The sequence below is a fragment of the Erinaceus europaeus genome, chromosome 4 (assembly GCF_950295315.1).
Source record: "Erinaceus europaeus chromosome 4, mEriEur2.1, whole genome shotgun sequence".
NCBI classification, from domain to species: domain Eukaryota; kingdom Metazoa; phylum Chordata; class Mammalia; order Eulipotyphla; family Erinaceidae; genus Erinaceus; species Erinaceus europaeus.
The window spans coordinates 129,392,846-129,414,025 of NC_080165.1; the positions used below are offsets into that span (position 1 = coordinate 129,392,846).

At 39.8% G+C, this 21,180-nt stretch overlaps 1 protein-coding gene across 3 annotated transcripts in view; it reads right to left on the reverse strand.

Moving 5' to 3' along the window:
* The window catches only part of PKIB (cAMP-dependent protein kinase inhibitor beta), a 130,448-nt gene extending 120,980 nt beyond the window's left edge, over window positions 1-9,468 (reverse strand). For 2 of the 3 annotated variants that reach the window (XM_060190529.1, XM_016187339.2), the window contains exon 1: window positions 9,306-9,468. The gene's annotated coding sequence lies outside the window, so the exon portion shown is untranslated. The remainder of the gene's footprint in view (window positions 1-9,305) is intronic. The other variant, XM_007521299.3, reaches the window with a different exon arrangement.
* Between the last annotated feature and the right edge of the window lie 11,712 nt (window positions 9,469-21,180).

The following is a 21,180-nucleotide window of genomic DNA, read 5'->3' on the forward strand; positions in this document are numbered from 1 at the left end:
TCCACACAAACACTACAGGCCAGAAGAGAATGGGAAGATATCTAGCAAGTGCTCAATGAGAAAGGCTTTCAGCCAAGACCATCGTATCCTGCTAGACTATCATTCAGACTAAATAGAGGCATAAAAACCTTCTCAGAAAGCAACAGTTGAAGGAATCAACTATTACCCAGCCTGTCCTGAAAGAAGTTCTGAAAGGTCTCCTGTAAATAATCAGACCACCATAAACATGCCATATATTAGAACACTCTAACAATCTACAATAATAGCATTAAATATTTTCAATCTATAATATCAATAAATGTCAATGACCCAAATTCATCTATTAAAAGGCAGAGTAGGAAAATGGATCAGAAAACACAACACAACCATATGTTATCTGTAGGAATCCCACCTAACTCAACAAGACAAACACAGACATAAAGTGAAAGGATGGAAAACTACCATACAAGCCAACAGACCACAAAAAAAAAGAAAGAAAAAAGGCAGGAATAGCTATCCTCATATCTGACATGATAGACCTTGAAATAAATAAAATTTGAAAAGCTAGGTAGGGATAGACTTGACTTAGTGCTCAAAGGATCAATCAATAAGGAGGACTTAATGATTATCAACATCTATGCACCCAAGGAGAGGCCATATAAATACATCAAACGAAAGAGCTACAGCAATTAACAGCAACACAATCATAGTATGGGACTTCAACACCCCACTCTCTCAACATGACAGATTATCCAGGCAGAAAATCAATAAAGAAATGAGGGAGCTAAATGAATAGATAGATAAACTAGAACTATTGGACATTTTCAGAATAAAAAAGGTGATTTCACCATTTTCAGCCCATATTGGATGGAGCTTGAAGAAATCATGTTAAGTGAAATAAGTCAGAAAAAGAAGGATGAATGTGAGATGGTCTCATTTTCAAGCAGAAGTTGAAAAACAAGATCAGAAGAGAAAATACAAGTAGAACCTGAACTGGGGTAGGTGTATTACACCAAAGTGAAAAACTCTGGGGGGTGGGGGGGGAGAACAGGTCCAAAAATGATGACAGAGGACTTAGTGGAGGTTGTATTGTTATGTTGAAAACTGAGAAATGTTATGCATGTACAAACTATTGTATTTACAGCCGAATGTAAAATATTAATCCCCCAATAAAGAAATTTAAGAAAAAAAAAAAAAAAGAAAGACTGGGATGGGGGGAGATTTCAGGTCCTGGGACAGGATAGCAGAGGACCTAGTGGGGGTTATACTGTTGTGTGGAAAAATGAGAAATGTTATGTATGTACAAACTAATGTATTTACTGTCAACTGTAAAACATTAATCCCCCAATAAAGAAATAAACATAAAAAAATTATTCCCAAAGGACTATAAAAGCTGGATAAGGGCAAGAGACTGATGTACTTTAATAATGGCCTTTTTGGTCAATACCAGGCCACCCCATAATCTGAGGCTGTAGTCAGGGAATCCTTGGATTCTCACATACCGATGATGGACCTAGACCTCTAACAGATCCCTCTCTTCACCATCACTGGTAACTTCCATCAAGAATGTCATCATAAAGACCTCCTGTGGGCCTCTATAGGTCATTGCCCTCATTGTAAAGCAGCAATGGTAGGGACTGGCCCACTCTCCAAAGGAAAACTGAGTCAACCTACTTTGCCACTCAAGGAAGACTGGCCCTGAAATGAGTGCAGCTTAAAATGTTCCTAGCACTGACCTTGGACTGCAAGCTCAAACTGACAGGGATGCAGATATTACACAGGCTTCTGTGCTAAATACGTACACGGGCTCTACCTCAGATTTATGGTGTTTACAGTTAACGGTATTTGTATACTTTACTCATATTTGAGAGCTACTCTCTGCCTTAATCCAGTTGTCTAAGTCATATTCCCAACTCTGACACCATCTTTCTACGCAATACTTTTAATCCATCTGAATGTCAGCTATCTAGCTCAGGCAAAAATTAGTAAAGTAATAGGATCCTTGGAATATACCTAAAATAGACATCCTAGCTTCTTTCTACATGAAGACCCTTAGTTTCATCTTCTCTATTCCTACCTTTGGGTTCCTGTTTGTTAAACATTTTGTCCTGCTTTAAATCTTTTTTGTTGTTGTAGTTATTATTGTTGTTGTTGTTGATGTCATCATTGTTGGATAGAACAAAGAGAAAGGGAGAGAGGAGCGGAAAATGGGGAGAGAAAGACACCTGCAGACCTGCTTCACTGCCTGTCAAGCGACTCCCCTGCAGGTGGGGAGCCAAGGGCTATAACTTGGTTTGTCTCACACCAGTCCTTGCGCTTTGCACCACATGTGCTTAACCTGCTGTGCTATCACCCAACTCCCTCTGCTTTATATCTTACCACCTTTTGGCCACCAAGTTGCAGGTGCTACCATCACACCATCCTAACCACCCTATGCAGATGACATCACCAATGTGTCCTGGAACCCCACCTTTCCAGAGCCCTGCCCCACTAAGGAAAGATAGAAACAGGCTGGGGGTATGGATCAACCTGTTAATGCCTATGTCCAGTGGTGCAAGGACTGAGTAAGGATCCGGGTTCGAGCCCCCTGGTTCAAGCCCCCGGCTCCCCACTTGCAAAGGCGTTGTTTCTCAGGCAGTGAAGCAGGTCTTCAGGTGTCTATCCTTCTCTCCCTCTCTCTGTCTTCTCCTCCACTCCCATTTCTCTCTGTCCTATCCAACAACGACATCAGTAACAACAATAATAAAAAAAGAGGGGAGGTCAACAAAAGGGAAAAAAAAAAAAAGAAGAAAACTTTCTTATTCTTTCTCCCTCTGGGAGCATGGTACTAACATCACTATGGGCCTAGGGAGTACTTTGAATAGTGACTTAGATTTTTGATAATTCTTTGGTGGAAGAGATTCAAAAGTCCTTCATTTGGGTACACTTTCTTAACTCTCATCCATAATGTATGTGTAGTTTTAACTCCAGTCCATCATTGTTGCCACTGAACTCAAAGAATGATACCTCACATACACACAACTGCGTTTTATTGCATCTTAACATTTATAACAACTTATTTGAGTTAATTTTTTTCTAAAAGTTTATTAATCTACAGAGAGACAGCGAGAATCACAGCACCACTCCTGTATATGTGGCTTCAGAGACTGAACCCAGGCCTCCCTCATGCAGGCAAGTTCTGTTTTCTATTACTAAGCCACATCCTGCTAGCCAACTTTTTAAAACTTTCATTTCAGTCACATGCAATTCAACACAATTCAAACTCACTGAAGCTGAAAACAAAAATTCTATTTATTAAAGGTTACTAAACACAGCAAAATGTGGCAAATGTCTCACTACAGATCAGATCACACATGGAAAAGTATTTAGATTATTAGAGAAGAAATTCTGGTACAAGATCTTTTTTTTCCTCCAATATTAGTCCTAACTCTATCTCTAAGTATCTCACAAAATGAATGTAAAGCAGCATATACATATATGTATCTGCCCTTCAAAAGAATAACAGTCATGGGAGTCCAGCAGTAGCGCAGTGGGTTAAGTGCAGGTGGTACAAAGCACAAGGACCGGCGTAAGGATCCTGGTTCGAGCCTAAGGCTCCCCACCTGCAGGGGAGTCGCTTCACAAGCAGTGAAGCAGGTCTGCAGTTGTCTATCTTTCTCTCCCCTCTCTGTCTTCCCCTCCTCTCTCAATTTCTCTCTGTCCTATCCAACAACGACATCAATAACAACAACAATAACTACAACAATAAAACAATGGCAACCATGTTCAATGGGGAAGCAATTACAGAAGCCAGACCTTCCTCCTTCTACATCCCACAATGACCTTGGGTTCATACTCCCAGAGGGATAAAGAATAGGAAAGCTATCAGGGGGGGGGATGGGATATGGAGATCTGGTGGTGGAAATTGTGTGGAGTTGTACCCCTCTTATCCTATGGTTTTGTTAATGTCTCCTTTTTTAATTAAATTTAAAAAAATTTAAAAGGGCAATAAAAGGGAATAAATAAATAAATATTTAAATAAAAAAAGAATAACAGTCATAAGTAGTGGAGGAAAATACCAGAAACTACAGTAAGTGTTTGACAAACATTAATCATGTCAATCAAACTGCATGTAAATGGTCTGATCTTTATTGCACCAAATCAAAGGACTCTGAGGAATAAAGGAAAGGAAGGGGGTAGAGAGGCTATTGGGTTGTGGTACATGATGGTGAAACGGACCTAAGTTGAGGGTACAATAGGTTGTAGACTGATGAACAGCTAAGCAGCTCATAGGAAAGGGAGGAGTACACAAGGTTAGAGAAATAACAGTTAAGTGGTGAATATAAACTTTTGGAAGGTGTCTGACCTATCTCTTTACCCTGAGGCTCATGAACTATGAAACAATAAAACAGTTTATAATAGAAAGGTCTCCAGAGAAAAATGAGATATTCGGAGAATCATTTTGAAGCTAGGTGAAAGAGCTATTGATGAAATGCTTACTGTAACTAAACAGGTGTTACAAAGGACAGAATGGAGTAGTTTAGAAGAATTTTATTTTTCCCCCTTTTTGTTGCCCTTGTTTATCGTTGTCGTTATTATTGTTGTTGTTATTGCCGTCATTGTCGTTGGATAGGACAGAGAGAAATCGGGAGAGGAGGGGGAGACACAGAAGGGGAGAGAAAGGTAGGCACTTGCAGACCTGCTTCATCGCTTGTGAAGGGAACCCCCGGGTGGGTAAGTGGGAAGCCCGGGCTGGAACTGGGATCCTTACCCCAGTCCTTCTGCTCTGCACCACACGTGCTTAACCTGAGGCGCTTACCGCCCAGCCTCGAGAATTTTAAAAAGGAAAGATCTGGTAAAAATGCGAAGAAAAAGAAACTCTTTTACACTTCTAGTCAGAGTGCAAATTGCTGTCTTCATGGCAAACAGTATGGAGTCCTTCGACAAACAAAAAATAGAAATACTTTATGATCCAGCAATACCACTTTTTTTTTTTTTAGCAATACCACTCTTAGCTACATATCAAATGAACATGAAAACACTAATTCGAAGGGACATATGCACCTCTTATAGCTGCATTATTCTATCCACCTAAAGTGCTATCAACAGAAGATTAACCATTAATTGTCCAATAAAATGGGAGAAAAAAGGAAGACATGGAATATATATATCTAATGGAATATTTTGGACAGGTGTTTTTGATTTCCCTGGGTAAATCCCTACATGAGGGATTGCTGAGTCATAAGGCAGGCCCATTTCTACAGTTCTGATGAATCTCCAGACAAGAAGTACATGAATTTTGATGAGATAATACATAACCCATTGAATACATGAAATCTACCCTTATTTTGGTTTCTTTTACTAGTTTAATGAGAGAGATACAGGAAGAATAATACGGAGACCAGAGCACTACTCAGTTCTGACTTACAGCGATGCAGATCTTGACTCATCTCTAACTCTTCATCTCAAACCTCTAATTTATTCTTCAGAATCTCTTGCTGGGACTACTGTTCAACATCCCTCAGATCCAACTTTCTTAGAGTTACAAAAGTATACCTAGATGTATACACACAATTCTGGACCATATAAGATCTTGAGTTATGAAAATGTTTGTGTTGTTGACTTTTTCTAACTTTTCACAACTATGAATAGTTCTGCTTCTTTATGGCAGACGTCTTCCTTCACAGATGGAGGAACTGAGAGGCAGGGTAGTTTCTGTAGATGCCCTAGTCTTTGTAATATCTCTTTTTGGTTTCACAGACTCCTTACAAACCTTCAGAATGTAACATAAATCTACCACAGTTGTAATTTGACTCAGTTAGATTTGAAGATATCTAGGGAAAAGATAGACAGATGGGCCTCTTTCAGAATTCTGACTTTTATTATTTTACCTGGCTCCAGAGACTACATGATAGATATACTTATTTTCAATTAGAAGAAAACTAGAAATGAAAATACACTAATAAAATTGCTTAAGCTGACATTAATACTTATTTATATCCACACATATCCATACACACTGGTTTTAAGAACAGTGTTCTCTTCTGGGACATACTTATCCAGTCCATAAAAATTCATCTTAAAGTAAATCACTTTATGGTTCTTTAAGCATAAGCATGGTTGAAAAAAGTGTTTAACTCTTCTTTTCCATAATTTTATACCTGGAACTAGCACACTAGAACCTAATTTCCTCTTTTACTTTACCAAAAATATGAAAAAACCTAATACAGTTAACCATGCTTACCTCTAAAAAGCCAAACAAGGATTAGTTTTCATTAGTGTGAAATACTTTAGAGGTAAGCAAAAAGCAGGGACTATGATAACAAAAAATGTAACAGGTAAGGCATTTGGGTTCATTGATATTATTTGTAAATTTTACCTCTATTTCTCTCTCAAAGTTCTCATATTGTCTTGATTCCAGAGTATTAGATAAAACCATTTCCTTGACGCCTTTTCAGTCTAAGAAATCCTATTCAAACTAATCCAGGATTCTAGATGAAATGATCTCTTTCTGCTCAGGAATACACACAAACCTGCAAAGTCATATTCTTATTTAGACAGTTCTAAACGTCTCCAAATAAGCATTCAACTCTTTCAACACATTTAAAGAACAGGAGTGAGTTAGGGATCAGGAAGAAGTTAAGCTAGAAGAGCACAAGGACTTGCATGTTTAGGGAGAAGGGTTTGATCCCTAGCATTGCATATGCTTCAGTGACCCTACGTTCTTGCCCTCATTCACTCTCCCCCTCATAAGATAAATACATCTTAAAAAAAAAAAAAAAAAGTTCAGGTGGCCAGAAGACACAAATGCACTCTATAAAGTCCACAGCATGCACCATACTTAAGGAAAAGCATAAAATTTCTTTTTTTCTTTTTTTTTTTTTTAGAAAGGAGACATTAACAAAATCATAGAATAAGAGGGGTACAATTTTGCACAATTCCCATAACCCAAAATTTCTATCTACCATTGAAAACTAGAATGAAAAGTATATCTAAATTTTGTAAAAAAAAAAAAAAAAAAAAAAGACAATTTATTTTCCTAAAATCAAATTTACTTCCAATAAAGATAAAAATAATGATATTCATGTTTGTTTTTCTGAGTATACTCAAATGCTTCATTTTATCTGTAGATTTTTTTCTGTGTAATGCCACTAGCTTTGAATGATACAAAAAAAAAACATATATAGCACAAACTAATAGGAAAATTATACATGTTGCCATGCACAAGGATCTGGATTCAAGTTTCACAAAGAATGGGGCAGTGATGGAGGTGTCTCCTTCTCTCTCTCTGTATCTCTTCTATCACCCACTGTAATGATAGAATGGTAGAATCATGCAAGAACCTAGCCCCAGTGATAAGCCTGGTGGGAAAATAAATTTTAAAAAGAAAGGAAAATTATGAGAGCATCTAGAATTAGAAAATCATTACCGTGGGAAAAAAGAAAAAAATCATATACTAATGAAACAAGTTTTAAAACAGAAAGACAAGAGTCATTAACATGCAGCTTTTAATCTCAAATCTCTTTACAAAGTAATAGAATATATTTAGTTAATACTGAAAAGAAGTATGTAGTATCATGATCAAGATACTTGTTTCCCTAATATGGTAAGAGAAAGAGAGAGAAGGGAGATAAAAAATGAAAGCTATAAATCTCTTTTAAAAATTTAAATCTCTACTTCAAAATTGAGTAAAGAAAAATTTCTCAACAGAAATTAAATTTAACACATTTTTAAATACCCTACATAAGGTAGTCCATCCACAAGCCTTTCATACTTTATTGAAGAAAGTTGGTACTAAACTAAAAACTTCTTGCAAAAAGAAAAACATTTTCCACTCTACACTTTACTTCAAAATTGAATCAGTCATTCAATCCTCAACACCTTTTTTAGAAAATGAATTCTCTTTTAGTGTACGAGGGGTGGGGTGAGAGAGATAGTACAATGGTTATGCAAACAGAGGTTTCAACGTCCCTGGTTCAATACCCACATCACCATATGCCAGAACTGAGCAGTGCTCTCCTGTTAAAAAAAAAAAAAAAAAAAAAAAGTTTTCTCTTCTTTTCTAGGTGAATATTCTGGGTGACTAATGCCATTGGCCTTAAATCTCCACTCTCAAAACTGTATAGGTTCTGAGTATAACAACACCACTTGTATATTACTTGAGGGGTAAGGGTTGTTTGATTATTTTGTCTTGTTTTATTTTTCCCCTGTGTTCCAGTTAGTGTTAAACGTTGTTCCAGGGGAAATAAGCATGGCTACGTTGTCCCCTAGGATAAGCCCTTGGAAGGTGGGTCTGGTCGGTTGGTCTGGCTCATTTGGCCAGGACTAGCCCATAAGGCAAGGTCATGGGCGCCAAAAGAACTTTAAGGAGCTTCCTTCCCCTGAAAAGGAAAAGGATGTGAGCAGCATCAGGTCCCTAACCCTCCATCCCCTGCAACCACCTTACATTAGGGTCTCTCCATCGCTGGGGAGCCAGAGACGACCCGAACTGCCCCTGCGGCTCCAGACAGACTATGACCCACATAGTCAACGACTGCCACCTCTCCAGATTCAAAAGAGGTCTCGAAACTTTACATCAGGCTCAACCTGATGCTGTTGACTGGCTACGGAAGAAGGGCAAACGCTAGAAGAAGAAGGGTCTCTCCCAGACTGACAAAGGTCCTAGAAGCAAAGAAAATTAACAGCTGTAGTAGATCCTTGGAGGCAATTTTTCCTGTATTTTAACCTGGTAATGATTGGCCGAGACTGGTGGAGTGAGGCCAGTTCGCTAAAGCCCCCCTAGCTCTATCCTGATACAGCCAGTCAGAACCTGGTACTCTGCTGACCTCTGGTCTCCAGTGGCTGCTTGAAGCTGAAAAAGCGCAGCTCAAAGAAAACGACGTGGCAAAACCAGCGAGAGAGACAAAGGAAGGACTCAGTAACTTACAACTGATCACCAATGTCCACCTTCAGGAAAGTGGCAGAGTGATCACCAATGCCCACCTTCAGGGAAGTGGCAGAGTGATCACCAATGCCCACCTTCATGGCAGTGGCAGAGTGGGGACACACACACACACATAATGAACAGACCTCCTGGATTATGCCTTGTGAACCTAAATGATTTTTCATTTGCAAAAGTGCCCTGGTTTGCTTGCTTATGTTGCGTACTCCCTAGCAAAGAGCTTTGAATTCCTCACCCGCACCCCACACTCACATAAACACCTCCCCACGGTTGTGCCGACAGAGCTGAAAATAGGAAAGTTGTACTTATCACATAGCTATCTCAGTCTCCCCGGACTCTCCAGTCCTTTACCTCCAATTTTCTGCCCCACGACACCCCTTTCCTTGTCCCTTCCACAAGTACGTACCGGAGATGCCCGAGCCGGGCTCCCTGGCTTCCCCCAGCTGGTCTGCGCCCCGGAGCTGAGCTGCAGCGCGCGCTCTAGCTCGCCGCCGCCTCACCAACCCGCCGCCAGCGGCCGCCGCGTCTAAGCGGCTGAGCCCGGGCGCAGCCGGACGTGGCCGCGACTAGGGCGCGGGGAGGAGGGAGCTCTGCGGGGACCCGCCCCCCGGGCGCAGAGCGCGGCTCTCGGGCGGTGTGCGGCGTGGGTAGCTGAGAGGAGCAATTGCCGAGCTCTTCAGGCAAAGGCGACCGTGGCTCTTTCCTGTTGGGTCCCTGGGCACAAGGTTTTCTTGCGTGCTCATTATAACACAACTAGTCACCAGTGATTTTATCATAAAACCAGTGTCCTTCCCACCTGCCACTGCAGTGCCTCTGGGTGACTGTTGAGGTTCTATTAAGAAGTGGATGTGTGAATACAGAAGTTTTGCTTCTCTCCCTCCCTGCTCCTGGACGCTACATCTTGTTGACCATCCAACCCATTTGTGCGCGCCCTCGGGCTTTGTGCTCCCCGTGTCCTGAGGTTGCCCTTTCTGCCAGAAGGTGGAAGATGCATGGTTTTCTTATAGGCACTGGGACTCTGGGGGTCTCCGCGTTTATTAACAGATGGCAACGTGCAGTGTTGCTAACTTCGATGCAAAGAAAAGCAAGGAACAATATATATATATATATATTCAAGTTTAACTTTCAGGCTCTCGCTAAGAAAACTGACATCCTTACTACTCAGTTGTCATTATGTCCTTTAAATGCCATTTAATGCTGGCAGATCTAAAGTGATCTTCTGTGCTTCATGCGAGTATGTTTTCTCCTTTCCGAAGTCCTGAGATCTCTGCTTTCCTGGAAAGTCACCAGTGTTCAATAATCTTATGGCCAATATACTTCTCCTCCATTTCTATCTGTCCTATCTAACAACGACGACATCAATAACAACAACAATAACTACAACAACAATAAAAAACAAGGGCAACAAAAGGGGAAATAAATAAATATTTTTAAAAATTAAAAAAAAAAAGTCATGCAGGCACTGAGCCCTGAAAATAACCCTGGTGTAGGTGTTGGGGGTGGGAAGGAAATGCCTTATTTGTCATTATCAAATATGTTTCTAAAGTCTAGTGTTTCATTATATAATGACATATAATTCTATTATTTAAGTTATATTATCCTAAGACCTACTGATTTAAGTTTACTATAGAAAGTTTTATTGAAATATTTGCATTCATGAATTATGTTTTCATAATTAATTTTATGACTATTCTTTATACTTGGAAGATTTGTTTTGTGAAATCTGCAATGAGGTGAATTTGATTTAAAAAACAAGACATTAGCTTTCATTGGTAGGATGTTAAGTTGCGCATTTGAAATAGACCCACTCCCCTGGAGGGGAAGAGAAGACTGAATGAGAAAACGAAGGGGGAACTATGTATAAATGTGGACAGATAGTTGTAGAGAAGATGGTTGGTCCATGTCTACAACCTTAGGGGAACTGTGGTGGATTGCAGTGGGGAGACTGAAGATTCAGAACTCTGGTGGCGAGAGTGGTGTGGATTCACCCTGTCAACATGTAATTCTGTAATATAACAATACATTTTTAAAAAATGAAATAAACCCATTCCCATAAAGGATTACACCTTCATTACATAAAACAGCAGCTGTATAAAATAGGTAATGACAAGTTTCTAATGGGTAAGTATGGTCTCATTTTCTTCCATTAAAACAAAATAATGACATAAGGGATTAATAAGTATTGAGTGTTTCTGTTCAATAAAAATGTGATTGAAGAGTTTTGATAGTGTCTCATTTCTACTAAGAAAACACGGGAAATGATGCAGCCAGGTAAACAGAATGAAGATTTACAACCACTATTTTGAGAATGGGAGAGAGAAGCTGACATAAGTCCAAAGAAATACTTCAGAGCCTAGGAATTGTAGTAATAAGCAATATAGACCTTATTTATTTATTTATTTATTTATTTATTTATTTTTGTCTCCAGGGTTATCACAAGATAAAAGAGATCCACTTCTCCTGGGGGCTACTTTTTCACTTTTGTTGCCCTTGTTGTTTATCGCTTTGTTGTTGTTATTATTCTTGTCATTGCTATCATTGTTGTTGGACAGGACAGAGAAACCAAGAGATGAGGGGAAGACAGAGAGGGGGAGAGAAAGACACCAGAAGACCTGATTCACCGCCTGTGAAGGGAACCCCCCAACCACGCAGGTAGGAGCTGGGAGCTTGAACCCAGATCCTTAGGCCTGTCCTTGGGCTTTGTGCCATGTGTGCTTAACCCACTGCACTACTGTCCGACCCCCGCAATATATACATTCACACTATTTTGTGGGCATATGTAAAGTATATCACTCTAGATGCAGAAATGTTAACTAACCCAGCTTTGGAGTCTTGCCAAGTGATCTAAAGAGAAGGCTAGAAGAAAACTTGAAGGAGTTGAAGAAAAAGCTGGGGGCAGATTGAGAAGTCAAAGAATTACAAATGTTAAACAAAAGAAAGAAAAATAAGAAGTTGTAGTCAAGTAAGATAGTTTCCTTGACATTTTTTTTTTTTTTTGGTAGTAAAATGATGATGTATTTTATAAAAGATCTGGGAGTGGAGTGGACTGACAAAAAAAAAAAAAGAAACCTGGAGAAAGAGATTATGTATGTGGACACTTGAAACCACCAATATATTCTATGGAGTAGGAAAGTCAGATACATTTCCATGAATGAGGTGAAAAAAAATCTGGGACCTGAGTGGATAACAGTGTAGAGGTTGGACAATTACACATCTAGGGAGCCAGAATCGAACTGGATGAAAGGCTGGTATAGGGGGGTCGGGCGGTGGCGCAGTGGGTTAAGCGCACGTGGCGCAAAGCGCAGGGACCGGCGTTAAGGATCCCGGTTCGAGCCCCCGGCTCCCCACCTGCAGGGGAATCGCTTCACAGGCGATGAAGCAGGTCTGCAGGTGTCTATCTTTCTCTCCCCTTCTCTGTCTTCCCCTCCTCTCTCCATTTCTCTCTGTCCTATCCAACAACGAATTGCGTCAACAAGGGCAATAATAATAACCACAACGAAGCTACAACAAGGGCAACAAAAGGGGGGGAAAAATGGCCTCCAGGAGCGGTGGATTCATGGTGCAGGCACCGAGCCCAGCAATAACCCTGAAGGAGGAAAAGAAGAAAAAAAAAAAGAAAAAAAGAAAAAAGAAAGGCTGGTATAGAGGTGGTTCAATTCAAGCATAGCAACCCAGATGCCCAGTAACGGATGAGCCGATAAGGAAGTTGTGGCATATATACAATATCATTGATAGGTGAAATTTAAAAAACGAGGACGGGAAAGGATAACACAAAGTGAAACTCAGACAAGGTGGGGTACAATGTAGCAAAGTCAAAGACTCTGGGGAAAAGAGAGAGAGCAGGTATTGGACTGTGGTGCATGATAGTTGAAATGGACCTAAGTTGGGAGTTAGTGCTTTTACTGACACCTGTCACCAGGAGATAAGAAATTGTACCCATATGTCAACTACTGGACTGTAGTCCATTTAGGCCCCCAGTAAAATGATAAGTAATAAATAAATATCGTGGGACCAGGAGGTGGCACGCCTAGCTGAACACACATGTTAAAAATGCACAAGGACTCAGTTTGGACCCCTGCACCCCCCCCCTTCCAACTTCACCCTGCCTCCTTCCATCCCCTCATCCCCCCATCAGGAAGGAAAGCTTTGTGAGTGATGAAGCAGTGTTGTAAGTGTCTCTCTGTCTCTCTCCCTATCTCTCCTTCCTTCTCCATTCCTGACTATCTCAGTCCAAAAAATAAATACAGATAATAAATAAATAGGTAAAGAAATGGGCTGGATGGTAACACACGTGGCTGAACTTATATGTTACCATGTGAAAGGATGGGGGTTCAAACCCCCATTCTCACCTGCAAGGGCAAAGCTTCATGAGTAGTAGAGTAGTGCTGCAGGTATCTCTTTTCCTCCCTATCTCCCCCTTCTCTAAATTTATTTCTGTCTATATCCAATAAATAAAAATAAAATATTAAAAAATAGACATGCTCTTTAAATAAATAAATAAATATAAATGCAGCAAATGATAGTTACTTGAACATCATTAGATCATTGTCTATTACACTCAGTTTTTCTTTACAAATAAAGGTGTAATTTATACTGTGTTAAAAAAATTACTGGGAATCAATGTTAATGCTAGCACCGTTTCCATGAGTCTAAAGTATGAGATAATGAGCAATAAACATTGAAAGCACATATAGGAACAAACATGCTCAAGAGAAAGCTACTTTTCAACTAAAACAAGAAACAGAGGTAACATTATATGAGTAAGATAATGAAAGTAGTGGGAATTTTCAGTATTGAAGTTCCTGCACGATCAGAATAGATAGATGTCAGAATCAGGCTGGCTTCATGGGCACACAACCTGGGAGCAGTGGGGAGGCTCTACTTTTTTTTAATTAGTGATTTAATCATGATTAACAAGATTGCAAGATAAAAGAGATACAATTCCATACAGTTCCTACCACCGAAGTTCCATATCCTATCCCCTCCATTGAAAACTTCCCTACTCTATCCCTCTGGGAGTATGGACCAAAATTCTTTATGGGGTGCAGAAGGTGGAAGGTCTGTCTTCTGTAATTGCTTTTCTGCTGAATGTGGGCATTGGCAGGTTGATCCATACCCATAGCCTGTTTCTATGATTCTATAGCGGTATAGGGCTCTAGGGGAGGTGAGGTTCTGGGACACATTGGTGAGGTCATATGCCCAGAGAGGTCAGCATGGTGTCATGGTAGCATATGCAACTTAGCAGCTAAAAGGTGGTAATATATAAAGCAGGACAAATTGTTTAATAAACCAGAATATAAAGGTATAAATAAATAGGGCAGATGAGACTAAGGGTCTTGGTGTGGGAAGAAGCTAGAAAGTCCAGTTTAGGTATATTCCAAGGGGCCCATGACTTTACTAATTTTTGCCTGAGCCTGGTAGCTAACTTGCAGGCAGACTAAAAGTATTGTCTGTGAAGATGGTGTCAGAACTGAAAATAGGACTAGAAAACTGGGTTAGGGGAGAGAGTAGCTCCAAATATGAGGAAAGTAAATAAATACCATTAAATGTAGACCCCATTGATCTGACCTTGGGCCTGTATCTATTCATATTTAGCACAAGAGCCCATGTAACCTCTGCACCCCTGTCAGTCTGAGCTCATAGTCCATGGTCACAGCTAGGAACATTCTAGGTTGCACTCATTTCAGGACCAGTCTTCCAGGAGTGGCGAGGTAGGCTGATGCAGCTCTCTCTGGAGAATGGGCGGTCTCTACCACTACTGCTCTACAATGAGGGCAAGGTACTGGAGAGACCCACAAAAGGTTTTGTGTGATGTTCCTGAGGGAAGTGGAAGTCAAGTTTTTGTTGTTGTTGTTGTTGTTGTTGTTATTTATTTTAAATTCAGACAGATACACACACACAAGCTGAAACACAGTGTAGGTTGTCCCATTCCCCTTTTGGAGAGTGTGGCTGGACTCTACTTTTAAGAAAACCCTGTATGTTTAAAGTTCTGGTGTCCTTGCTTTGAGATTCTTAATTTTTAAACTAGTAGTTCCACAGTTTTTTTTTTTGGCTTTGGTTCCACAAATTATGTAGTCTATCCTATTTGTGAGAAGTGGAAAATAAGAATGTAGGTGAAAGAAGAAGCAATACAAACCCTCTGGGTCTTTAAATATAGCAGAAACTAAATGCAGGAGATTGTGTTTTGAGCAGAGACCAAAAATGTTGATAGGGTTTGTTTGCAAGATTTCAGGTGACATGTAGTTTCTCTTTCTTCAGGATCAGAGTGGCTAAGACCTAAGAACAGAGAGGCAGGCAGCAGTCTGCATCAACCTATTCCATGTTTCTGTTGGTTAATATATTAGTGTTCTAGGATTTGCAGTAGCAATTACCACAAACTTGGAACCTTGGACCAGCAGAGGGTTTTTTTTAAAGATCACTTTAGTGGGGAAATAATAATTTACAATACAGTTATGAGGGTGGGTGAGGGATAGTGGTGCACCTGGTTGAGTGTTCAAGGACTGGGGTTCAAACTCCTGCTCCCCACCTATAGAGGAGATGCTTCATGAGCAATCAAGCAAGTCTGCAGGTGTCTCTCTCTTTCTCTTCTTCACTATCACTATCTCTTCTCTCAATTCCTATCTGTCCTATCTAATAAAAAAAAAAAAGGAAAGAAAAAAGAAATAATAGCTGTTGGGAGAGTAGGATTCATAGTGCCAGCACCTAGCCCCAGCTATAACCCTGGTGGAAACAAAATACATAAATAAGTAAGTAAATATAAAAAACTTTTTAAAAGACAGTTATTGGCACATAAGTACAATTTCCTGGTAGAACTTGAAAGAATAGTAAGTGAGATAAACCAGAATATAATGGACAAAACAAAATGCTCACACTCATAGGTGGAATTTAAGAAACAAAGAAAGACCAGCAGAATTTTATTCTCTCATAGTTCTAAAGGTCAGAAGTTCAAAGTCAAGGTGCTGACACGCTACCACCCCCTTTAAAAGCTTGAGGGAAGTGATTTTTGTTTTGTTTGGCTTTTTTCTGTTCTATCTTCTGTTTGAGTAATCCCTGGGTTTCCTTTATAGTTGCTTAGATCCACTCTCTGCTTCCATCTTCACATCATCTCTGTATTTCTTCTCCACTATGTATGTTTTCTTCTTATAAAGATATATATTATATACATATACATATACATATACATATACATATACATATACATATATATATATGCTAGATTACTGCTCAGCTCTGGCTGATGGTGATGCAGGGGATTGAGCCTGGGACTTTGGAACATCATGCATGAGAGTCTCTTTGCATAACCATTATGCAATCTACCCACTGCCCTTATAAGGATACTTTCTAGATGTAGTATCATACCCTACTAGTCCAGGATAATTTTCTCTGTAAATCCTTACTTTAACTATCTCTTCTAAAAACCCTTTTCCAAAGAAGATTACATTCACAGGTACCAGGGTTAGGACTATGAACGTCTTTTTTTTTTTTGGAAACTAACATTTTGTTCACTACAGCAATGTCAATTGAAGCCACATTAACAGCCAGGCTGGGTTATACAAGCAGCTGGTAGCTTTTTAGATCTGTTTGGCAAACCAAGACTAGGACTTGGACTGGGTCTGGTGTATTATTTCAAAGCAAAGGACTCTGCAAAAGGAAGAAAAGGGATGAGATGAAGGGGCACTGGTATCTTTGTATATGATGAGGGAGAGGGCCCTCTGTTGGGGGAGCTACTGTCTCCTATACAACTAGATACCTATAATGGGAAGATGAGGGGTTGTGCCTATGTGTCAATGATTGTAAACCACTCACACCTCACCCCCCCAAAAAAGATAAATAATAAAGGAAAATTTTTGAAATAAAATTGTCAAGTTATATTTATTTATTGTATGTAGAGTTGTGTACACATGCAAAATTTCATCAGCTCTAGGCCAAATTTTTCATTCAGATAGAGACAGAGAGTGATGGAGAGAGAGAGAGAGAGAGAGAGAGAAATACCCAGACAGTATATTTTGTCCACTTCTCTGTTAACGATCAAGCTCAAGCAAACATGACTAAAATCTTGGGCTCCTAAGAACATACCTGAAATAAATATCTTAGCTTCTATTTGCCCTAGGGTCCTTATTCTCATTGACTCTATTCCTACTCTTTGATTCCTGTTTATTAAATATTTTGTACTGATTTATATCTTACTGCCTTTCAGCTAGCAAGTTCCAGATGCCCCTACAATCCCATCTTGACCTCCCTAAGCAGATGACATCATCAATGTGTCCCAGAAACTCAATGCTCCAGAGCCCTACCTTACTAAGAAAAGAGGGGCAGGCTGGGGGGTATGGATCAATCAGCCAACATCAATGTCCAACAAATAAAACAATTCAGAAGTGAGAATTGCTTCTGTAACCCAAAAATAATTTTGTTCCATACTCCCAGAGGTGAGGGGAAATGTTAGGGCAAAGTGATAAGAGGCCTCTGTACCCCAGTTCCACCAGGACCCAAAACATTTCTGACTGGGAACCTTTGCTTGCATACCATCAATGAGAAGGAAGAGATTCTAGAGAACACCAAAGGAAGTCAGGCACTGCTTCTCTTATCTGAGAGGAAAGAGGAAAGATACCCAGAAAATGTAATAGGTGTGGATGTTACTAAGAAAGGAAATGAAGGCAGGGCTATAAAAGTGAATAAAAATGGGGAAAATATCAATACATACCATAATGAAGTATAGCAGTTACTGCAAGGGTAGGGGCACAGTACTTTAGTTGTGGATGTGGTGTGGTAGTGTGCCCCTATAACCTTGTAATCTTATAAATCTTTGTTAAATAAATAACAAATTTTTTTTTTAAAAGTTGACCTAGAGTGGAGCTTCCTTGGCTATAAAATATCAAAACACTTCAAACAATGTTTCTGTAATTCTGACCAGACCACATCCACTAATTTAGGGTACACTGTTATAGTCTAACTGCTTCATCTTGCAGTGTGGAAATTTGACTCTTCACCTCTTAGACATTAAAGGAGAAAACAGACACAACATATATCATACTACACACAACATATATCATACTACAAGTTAATATTTGCAACTCCATGTAGAGAGTCCCAGTTGAGGTTATTAATAACATCACTGCTTTTTAAAACTTTCTATACACCTGAACTAGACTATTATCTGAGCAGTTATTTCTCAATCATAAATAAAAAATTATTAATATTGTTTCAGTGTCATTCTAATATAACTTGATTATGAATAAATTTCAGTACACAGGAAGACAGAAATTGATGAAATCCTTAATAAATTAAGTTGATATAAAGAAGAATTTAACTTAATAGTTTAAGTTCCTAAATGTTGATAAATTTTTGTCTACTTGGTCATAACTGTGAAATTACTGATATTATGGAATGACAATTTATCTGGTGAAAGAATAGATCCATCACACCACTGTAGAGTAAGTGGTATCAGGGATCTAAATTCAGATGTCATGCCAGCAAGTCTCAAGCTATACCATTATGACCCCTCCTCAACTGCTAGAATGTTCTCACAATAAAAATATTCAGTCCTTCCCCACATGAAGACTATTTGAGAGCCATCAGTTTCAATGTACACTTGTATTGACCAATTTTTTAATGACAAAGATATTAAGACCAGAAATAGAATGAGTTCTAGGATCAGCTATCACTGATATTGTTCAAATATATGGGAGTAATAAATAAATATTTCTCATATTTTCAGTTCTTTTTATTTTTTATTTTGTTTTTTTAATTTATTTATAAAAAGGAAACATTGACAAAACCATAGAAGAGGGTACAACACCACACAATTGTGTGGTACAACGCCACACAATTCCCACAACCAGAACTCCATATCTCATCCGCTCCTCTGATAACTTTCTTATTCTTTAACCCTCTGGGAATATGAATCCAAGGTCATTGTGGGATGCAGAAGGTGGAAGGTCTGGCTTCTGTAATTGCTTCCCTGGATGAACATGGGCATTGACAGGTCAATCTATACTCCCTGCCTGCCTCTGTCTTTCCCTAGTGGGGCGGGGTTCTGGGGAATCAGAGCTCCAGGACACATTGGTGGGGTTGTCTGTCCAGAGAAGTCTGGTTGGCATGATTGGCTAGCATCTGGGACATGGTGGTTGAAAAGAGAATGAAGCAAAACAAGTTGTTGACTAATCATGAACCTAAAGGCTGGAGTAGTGCAGATGAAGAGTTGGGGTGAATCTCCGTTCTGTAGATTGCTGGTAGGCATATTTTAGTTATATTCCAAAGGGCCTGTGGCTAGACTAGTTTTTTTTTTCCCCTGAGCCTGGAATCTGATATGCAGGTGGATCCAAGTTATTGTCTGGGGAGATGATGGGGAGACTGGAAAAAGGACCAGGAAGCTGGATCAGGGAAGAGAGTAGCTCTCGAATATGGGAAAGGCGTATAAATATTGTTCACTGTAAACCCCATCAATTTGATCTGATCTGGGGCTCATATTCAGCTTAGGAGCCTTTGTGACCTCTGCAACCCTGTAGATCCGAGTCCACATTCTGTGGTCATGAGTAGGAACATTCCAACTACCCCAATATCAGGACCCATCTTCCTCAGGTGTAGCATAGAGTATGTTGTCAATCCTCCCTTCATAGAATGGAACATTCTCTACCATTGTTGATCCAGGTTGAGGGCAAGGTCCTATGGGGGTCCCACAAAGGGGTGTATTGTGTTGTTCCTGATAGAGATGACCAGTAACAATGGGGAGAGGGATTTATTTGAGGTCTAGACCCATCATGTTTGTTTGGGAATCTCAGGACTCCCAGAATAGGGCCCCAACTGATGGGATGGCCTGATAGTGACTAAAGAATCATCTTTAAAGTATGCCAATCTCTTTCATTTATTCAGCTTTTGCAGTCCCTGCTTTCCTAAGGATAGCTTGGGAGTGAGTGAGGGAAGTATAATAGGAAATAGGTGAGGAGAGTATCTAAGTCTAAGTAGACATTATTTCATTATGAACTTTATACTGACTCACTGCAGACTTGCGCACTTTTGCTTTCAGGTATATATTTTGCTCTAATTTATGGATACCTGTAAACATATGCCCTATCTCATGGGACCTGGTCTATATCTAAGTTTTGGGACTTTGTTTGGAAGTGAACCACCTGGAATGGAATTAGAGAATCCTATGAAAGGAAAGGTCTCACCCAAGTAATGAGGGTGAAGGGTTGACATTCCATGCCTGATGTCTCTGGACACAGTCTGAAGTGAAGCTTCTTGAGGTAATACTTGTTGCGTTGATTAGGCTGGGATCGGCGGATGCAATATCACTTGAGAGAAGCATGCAGGAAAGTGAGCCCCACCCTAGGGGTTCCAGGACTGGGGGGAAATATAGGCTCTATAGAGGAAGTGGGAGGTTCCTGCTGTCTTAGGGTTTGAGAAGGCAATAGATAGTTATTGTTATAATCACATTATTTGGCAATTGGGTTAACATTGGAAAATCCTTTTGTTAGGATTTGCTGTATCATACACAACATCACCATGATTTATGTCCTTTGACATTATTTGTATATAGCTCTGCCACTGGTAGCTTCTGTTCTCTCTGGTCTAAGCTTTTAAGAGAGTCAGTATATCAAAGACTCAGCCCATAGTCTGTGCATTAAAAACTTTGAGACAGGGGGTCGGGTGGTAGCACAGCAGGTTAAGATGCAGGTTTCAAGACTCTTAATTTTAGACTTAAGGTGATTGTCACAAGCCCAGACTATTATCTGTGCTTCTGACTGACTGATGACTGACTATAAATCAGAGGTGTCATGAAACCTGCATCCTGAGCCATTTTGTCATAAGTCCAGATGACAACCCTGGTTTACCTCAGACTCCTCAGGTAGGGGATGGCCTTGAGAGATTAAATCCTTAAACTGTGGAATCTGGACACTATCTCTGGGTAGTGTCACCACTGAGTTCTTAGATATTTTGTTGGTGTCTAGAATTTATTTTTGGTGTGGAGAAGTTCACACAGTTCCCTTTAGAAACTGAGCTGTAGGGTATGACCAACACATGTGCTTTAAAAGAAAAGTGCTTTTGTGGATCAACAATGGTAGAGAACGTTCCATCCTCTAAAGGGAGGCCGGACAACATACTCTATGTTCCATCTGAGGAAGATGGGTCCTGAAATTGGGGAAGCTTAGAACTTTCCTACTCATGACCACAGAATGTGAGCTCAGATCTACAGGGATGCAGAGGTCATATAGGCTCCTAAGCTGAATATGGGCCACAGATCAAATTGATGGGGTTTATAGTCAATAATATTTATACACCTT